The 7581-nt window shown below is 43.2% G+C and overlaps 1 pseudogene; it reads right to left on the reverse strand.

Annotated features, from left to right (window-relative positions):
* Nucleotides 1-4675: 4675 nt before the first annotated feature.
* On the reverse strand, nucleotides 4676-7373 carry LOC133888345 (uridine 5'-monophosphate synthase-like; annotated as a pseudogene).
* Nucleotides 7374-7581: the final 208 nt, after the last annotated feature.

Raw genomic sequence — 7581 nt, forward strand, 5'->3', positions numbered from 1 at the left:
CCTCGACAACACCTGCTCCAGGGCTTGCTCCTGCTTCTTCTACTCCAGCAGAGGGTCCTGTAGCCTCTACGTCCCCTTCGGCTGCTCTCGAGCCTGCACCCACACAAGTTGAGGGGGAGTTCACATCTAGACGTGAGGCCCCTCAACACATTCAACGGCGACACCCTCCACACATGATGATCGGAGATCTTGAGAAGAGGGTAACGAGGTCCATGTCTGTTTCTCATGCTCATTTTACTGATTCTGCATTCGTTGCTTCTTTTGAGCCCCATGATGTTGGACATGCTTTATCTGATTCAAGTTGGGTCAATGCCATGCATGAAGAGCTTGAAAACTTTGAGAGAAACCATGTCTGGGTCCTTGTAGAGCCACCCCCTAATGTTCACACCATAGGCACCAAATGGGTTTTCAAAAACAAACAAGGGGAGGATGGGTCTGTAGTGAGAAACAAGGCTAGACTAGTGGCTCAGGGTTTCACTCAGGTAGAGGGGATAGACTTTGGAGAAACCTTTGCACCAGTAGCTAGACTAGAAGCCATTAAAATCCTTCTTGCATTTGCGGCATCCCGAGGTTTTAAGTTGTATCAAATGAATGTTAAGAGTGCTTTCCTAAATGGCTTTATAGAGGAAGAGGTCTATGTCAAGCAACCCCCGGGCTTTAAGCACTCAAAATACCCACATAGAGTATACAAGCTTCAGAAAGCTTTGTATGGACTTAAGCAGGCACCTAGGGCTTGGTATGATAGGCTTAGGTCTTTCTTGCTAGGGCATGGGTATGTGATGGGGTCAGCTGATAAAATTTTGTTCACTCTTAGGCATGACAATGATTTCTTACTTGTTCAGATTTACGTGGATGATATCATTTTTGGTGGCTCTTCTCATGCACTTGTGGCCAAGTTTGCATAAACTATGAGCAGAGAATTCGAGATGTCGATGATGGGCGAGCTCAACTTCTTCCTTGGGCTGGAAATCAAGCAATCCAAGCAAGGTACATTCGTCCATCAGACGAAGTACACCAAGGATTTGCTGAAGAAGTTCGACATGAGCGATACAAAGCCATTGGCGTCACCGATGGCTACCTCGACCGTGCTTGATCCGGATGAAGATGGCGAGGAGGTGGACCAGCGGGAGTACAGGAGCATGATCGGCTCCCTTCTGTACCTGACGGCGACAAGACCCGACATCCACTTCGCCGTCTTCTTGTGTACTCACTTCCAGGCTTCACCAAGGATGTCTCACCGCCAAGCAGTGAAGCGCATTCTAAGGTATCTCAAGCACACTCTCGAGTTTGGGCTTTGGTTTTCTGCTTCCTCTTCGCTTTCTCTTTGAGGTTTTTCGGATGCGGGTTTTGCTAGCTATAGAATTGACAGGAAGAGTACCTCTGGTACTTGTCATTTCTTGGGTACTTCTCTTGTGTGTTGGTCTTCTCGCAAGCAGTCTAGTGTTGCGCAGTCTACTGCTGAAGCTGAATATGTAGCTGCTGCTAGCTGTTGCTCACAGATTTTGTGGATGGTTGCTGCCTTGAGGGATTTTGGGTTAGATTTCAAGAGTGTGCCACTTTTGTGTGACAACACCAGTGCTATAAGCTTAGCCAATAACCCAGTTCAACACTCCAGAACCAAACATATAGATGTGAGATTCCACTTTCTGAGAGACCATAATGAGAAGGGAGACATTAAGTTGAGCTACATAGATACCCAACACCAGCTAGCCGATATCTTTACCAAGCCTCTAGATGCAACAAGGTTTGCCTTTCTGAGGGGAGAGCTTGGTGTGTGTCATCCCTATGGCATTGTGTGAGGGGGAATTGCCTTTGTACATACTCCTTTTTAATTTTATTGCATTTGGATTGCATAGCATTTTGTAATATAATCATGTTAGCAAGCTTCACTTATATGTTCTTTGCACTTTCTTGTACTAGTTGTGAATTTGTGCTAAGTGTAGTGGATGTATAACAATTTGTGCAAACTTAGTCTCTTATTGAAACATGGCATAAAATCTGTTGAGCAAGCTTGTCTTTTCTAAATAATAAACTTGAAATATGAACATGATCTCTTGTCACCCTTGAGTATTTGCTTTAGCTTAATCAGTGCTTAAATTAGGGCTAGTTTTGTGAAAAGCTTGTGCTAGGACGCTTTGTCCAGTTCAGAGGATTGGGGGTCTTTGACCTTTGTCTATGTAAATGTTTAGCCCATGATTAACCCTTGGGAGAGCATGTGCTCTTTTGTGTTGCAAAGGCACAACTTATTTTGGCTTTGTGAAAAATTGCACATCTTGAAATTCTATGTTGAGTTAATAAAATGAATGATCAACTTTTGAGCTAAAATTGAATCCAATACGGTGGCTTAAGGCTTCATGTGGTTTGACAAAGAAGTGAACCCATGGTTGCTTAAAACTCACTTGAGGATAGTTAAATGATCAATGAGAAAGTTAACTTGTGCTTTTTAATGTGCTAAGAATGTTCTTTTTCATGTTGTCAAACTAAGGCTTGGATTGATATGTGGGTGTTTGCATAGCCCGTCGGGTTGAACTTGGTTGCCTAGTTTGAACTTGACATAACACTAGTTTCTCTAATCTTTGCACTGATTATGAAACTGCGGATGCTTTTGTGGTGACATCTTTTGGATAATTGAACAACATGGTGAAAACTTGCTTCACTCCCGGTGCTTGTGACATGAACTCACTTCGAGACTTTGTGCGCCTTTGAGTTATATTGTTTACTTCTCATAGTGCTTTGACATCTCTAGTTCTTGCAAGTGCTTTGTGATCTATATGTGAAGCTTTATAGGATTGCATTTCATTTGCACATCTTTTGCATAGTCTGTTATCCTTGATGTTTGCATTGCCAAAGGGGGAGAAAATATGCCCAAAGATATTATGCTCAAATATTCAACAAGGGATGTGTTTTGAGTTTTTGAGTTTTTCTTGCTCTTTTGAGGTTTTTGGCTCGTCTTTTCTGCTCTTAGGGATTTTGCAACCTTTCTTATGCCAAGTGACATATTTTGCTCTTTCTCGAGTTTTTGTTCACTTGGATGAGCTTATCTTGTTTTAATTTCTTCAAACAAAAATCTTTGTGCTTTGCGGGTTGTCAATGCACTCATCAAGGGGGAGATTGAGAAACCAAGTTGAAATGTGCCTTGGTTTTCTTGTGATGAGTGATTGATATTGTCATTTATTTGATTTGATGATCTTCGGTTTTGCATGAGCCTTGATGTGATTTGAATTAATTTGGGATTTCATTTGAGCATATTGATTATGGACTAATTGGAATTGGAGTTGGAGATATGTGTTTGCCTGTCTCATGGTGTGCAGGTGATGGATGTAATTTGGTGGTCGACGGCGGGATGATCGGGGCCAAGTGGAGTGCTTGGTGTCAGACGATCAAGGAGGCCGGGCGGAGTCAAGGGTGATCCTAGCTGAACACGTGGAGGTTAAGCAAAGCATTGAAGGCGGATGGAGACGGCGTGTTGACAAAGTCAAGCGAAGGGGATGCCGGTGCAAATAACAAGGCGGCCCGAGGGATCGGGAGCGGGAGAGACTTGCCGGCGGTTAGGATCGCATGACGGAGTACACGCGTCGACATCGAAGTGCTTGCTTAAGGTGTAAGCAAGGCGGTGAGTCACGCTTTGAGAAGCGTGCAGGCAGTTTCACGGTTTGACCTTAAAACCATGGGAGAACTGGAGGAGTATGTGGCACCATCGCGAAGCTTGCGTCGAGGCGAAGCTAAGTCGTGAAGGCGCTGCAGCCGTCCGATGAATGGAAAAGAAAATGGACCAAAATGCCCTCGGTGGTAGGTAGGAGTGCACTACAAGATAAGAGTATTTTGGGAAAAAACTAGAAACTTAAGGGCCAAGTTTCGTAGGCCTATAAATAGAGGGATAGAGCTAGAGAGAGCTTTGAACCAGCCACTTGATCCCCCTTGTGCCACTCATTTGAGAGCCTTAGAGCTAGGTTTTTAGAGCAGAGAAGGATGAGTGCTTAGCCTATGTAATAGGTGAGAGTTTTGAGAGATAAATCTTTGTAATCTGCCTAAAATAGGTTTGACCTCTTTGAGTAATTAAGTTTATGTTTTTGCGTATGCTTGGATTCCCCTCCTTCTAGTTTCTCTCTATTGGTTCCCTTGCAAGTTTGCAAGTTTTTTGATTTTCGGTTTTTATTTTCGTTTTGGTTTTTGGGCTGAAATTTCAGCACCTTGTGAGATCATTCTTCTTATTGCTAGAGGCATAAAAACTCACATACGAGTGTATGCTCATGGGTCTTGAGTACCCTTGCCTCTTGATCATCAACTTGGAGAGGTTTCTTGCCCGGTGATCTTTTTCTTTGAGCTGCAATATTTCACCTTTGCGGGGTTGTTTTTCTTAATGCTAGTGGCTTAAATACTCACATACTTATGTATTTGAACGGGTCTTGAGTCCCCTTGCCACTAGACTATCATCTTGGAGGATAACCTTATCCGGTGTCCATCTTATCTAGTTTCTTTGGAAGTTACGAGTTTTTGTGCACAAAGACACATGCTATGGTCCTGAATGGAACCTATGATTTATATTCCATCTGTGGAGTCATGTTGCTATGGAAGTAGTCTTCTTGCTTTGTCTACATATAAATATGGATTTGCAACTGCTACATACAGAGGAAATGTGAACAAAGAAAAAAGTTGGTACGGTGGTGAGGGATATTCACCTGGTAATAAGATATTCAAGTATATTCAACCATAAAACAATGTACCCGATGGGTTAATTGTCAAAACCCAAAAAAAAAGTAACTAAATGCACAAGTATTGTCAAAACCCAAAAGGTTTGTATAGTGAACTTTTGTTATTATGTGTTATCATGTTAGATCCATTCATATTTTTGGTAACTAAATGCACAAGTGTTGCTACCATTTATTATTGAGATACATGTTGACTGGCTGGTGCCCGCAGCAATGCATGGTTTCAGATTCAACAAAGTATTTTCATAGGAAGAGAAGGTTTCATAGGACCCTTTTTATGCTGACCCAGTAGTACACATTTAGGTTCAAGATTGGTGTTGATGTTTTTCCCTGGATTGCAAATGAATTGATCACGTGTATACGACCCTGAAACATGCTGAAGCAGCTCAATCTGAGAAACAAAGGAATCTTTGATCATCTCCTGACATGTATCTTCTATAGTATTGGCATGCACCAGTTTCAGCTTGCTGATTTCTGTTTCCCATCTGATCTGCATTTTTTGTTTCACAATTACATGCAATGAGCACAGAATTAGTTGCCCTTGCATCATTGTGGGTTAGTCGTATGTAACTACAACAATCCGTATCAAAATGTTCCATTTTTTTTCAGTCTTCCAATTAGATAGTTTACAATGCAACTTGGATCTTTTCATGCTCCAGTTGTATTCTAAAAATTGCTTACAGCTTTTAAAACTATACTGTTCTCTGCTGAGGCCATTTGATCTCTGTTCATATGGCTCTGCATACTGTGCACGTCATGTCGGTGCTCTCAAAGCCTCTTAAGTGACCAAGCGCCTCCTTGCCACAAGTTTAATATGATAGTTGGTAACATGCAATAGCTGAAAAGTCTACAAATTCAATACACATGTTGTCTATGTATATTGCATCAATTTCCTTGCATGGTGCACGACTTTTTCTGATACTAGTTGAGTATCCGGGCGTTTAACGGAAACAAAATTTGTATAAGATAGGCAATTGCTTGTCTGTTGCAATGGAAGCTAAAATTAAGAGGTGATATCATGCATGGGAGCTTGGGACCTGTATAGAAGGTGAGCTTGCATTTTTTACTTACAGATACATTAAGATTTATTTTGGTTGTAACTTGTATAGAATAGTAGCAATAGTGGAAAAAGTAAGATATCATCATAAGAGCATGTACCGAGCGAAGCTTGGAGCCAAAATCTGGTGTAAAATCAGACAATATATCCATATGGGTTTTCAACATGCAAATCTCGGGATCGATCTACATAACAGATGGATAATAGTGTAAGTAAATGTTAAAACTAGGAATTTGAAAATAGCGATTCATTGTAGCAAAAGAAAACGTGAAAAGAGACTGAACACAATGGGTTTACTCTTTAAAAGCAGCGGTTATACTCTTGGTCTATTGAAAAAGTGTGTAAATAGACAATGGAATTCCGCGATATAATTACCATATAGTCTCTATTCGCAACACATGTTAAAGATATATGGCAGCATCTACGTGCAGAAAATAATATGAGAGAAAGGTAAGAGTTGTGGTGTGAGTAGCACATAGTTTTAATAAACTAATATGTACACAGAGAATGGCACAGTACCACTCACACATCAAGTCAATGCACTCATTTCTTAAGCACTGTAGTTTCACATACCTAAACATAAGTTAACTGTTCATGAGCTAAAATGAGTACCTATTGCAAAATGGAGTATACAGATATATCCCACAACCTCAAACTTGTTTTTCACCTATATGAAATTCCATCTCAACGTACATGTTGAAAAATTCACCAATTGTCGCATCCATGAGTATAAAATGACTTATTGACAATGAAGTGCTTAAGTAAGTAACCCCTCTACCAAGTAACATCAAAAGTCCAAAATTTATGAATTTATATACCTTCTCGGCCAGCTCAAGGAGCTCCTTTGTTGTCTCGACATCTGCAGCGACACACAGGTTGTTCTGCTTGGCTTCCATCACCTCGAAGAGCTTCCTCCCCGTAGGGTTGGTGGCCAAGGCCACCCTCTCAGCAAACGTCTTCCTAACCACCTTGGGTTTAACAGGCACCCTAGGCACTGCCACCTTCCTGTTTGCATTAAGGAACTATCTCACCTCCTCCGCCTTCTCCTTGCTCACCTTACCGTGCTTCAACAGCACGGCGAGCACCTCCGTGAGGATCATAAGCAAGTGTAGCGTAATCCCATTTGCGGCAAGGTTCTCCCTGCCGCCTTGCTCGCGATCGACGACAACTACGACATCAGCAACCACAAGCCCTTGTTCGCGGAGCGAGGCGGCGGTCTCGAGCACGGATGCGTCGCTGGTGATGAGGCCCTCAATGATGAGGACGGTGCCCCCGGGGTGAAATGATCCCTCGATGGACTTGGCGGTGCTGTGGGCCTTGACCTCCTTGCGGCGCATGAGCATGGGGATGGAGCGGTCGACAGAGAGGATGGCAGCGATGGGGAGCGCGGTGTATGGGATGCCGCAGACAAGATCGTAGGGGCATGTGGCGGGGAGGGCGTGGTGGTGCAAGGTGATGGCGGAGAAGAGGCGTGGGTGGGAGATGAGCAGGCGGAGGTCGAGGTAGATGGGGGAGGTGATGCTGGACTTGAGCACTAAGGAGCCCAGCTTGATGGCCTCGATGGCGTGGAGGTCCAGGATGAGCGCTTCCAGCACAGCGGTGTCCATGACTAGGGTTTTGCGGCGGCGGGGTTTGGGTGCGGGGCGGGAGTGAGACAAGTGGCGGTAGGGAAGTGGTAGGAGGAGGTGCAGTGGCATAAGCGGGTAAATATTAGCAAAGTTTAGAGGTACATACGACAAGAGAGGGGAGGACAAGACATCCTGCCTGTCTTGGAACGACCACTATGTATTTTTTAAGTAGTAGAGATTTGACACC

The sequence above is a fragment of the Phragmites australis genome, chromosome 13 (genome assembly GCF_958298935.1).
Source record: "Phragmites australis chromosome 13, lpPhrAust1.1, whole genome shotgun sequence".
In the NCBI taxonomy this organism is placed as follows: domain Eukaryota; kingdom Viridiplantae; phylum Streptophyta; class Magnoliopsida; order Poales; family Poaceae; genus Phragmites; species Phragmites australis.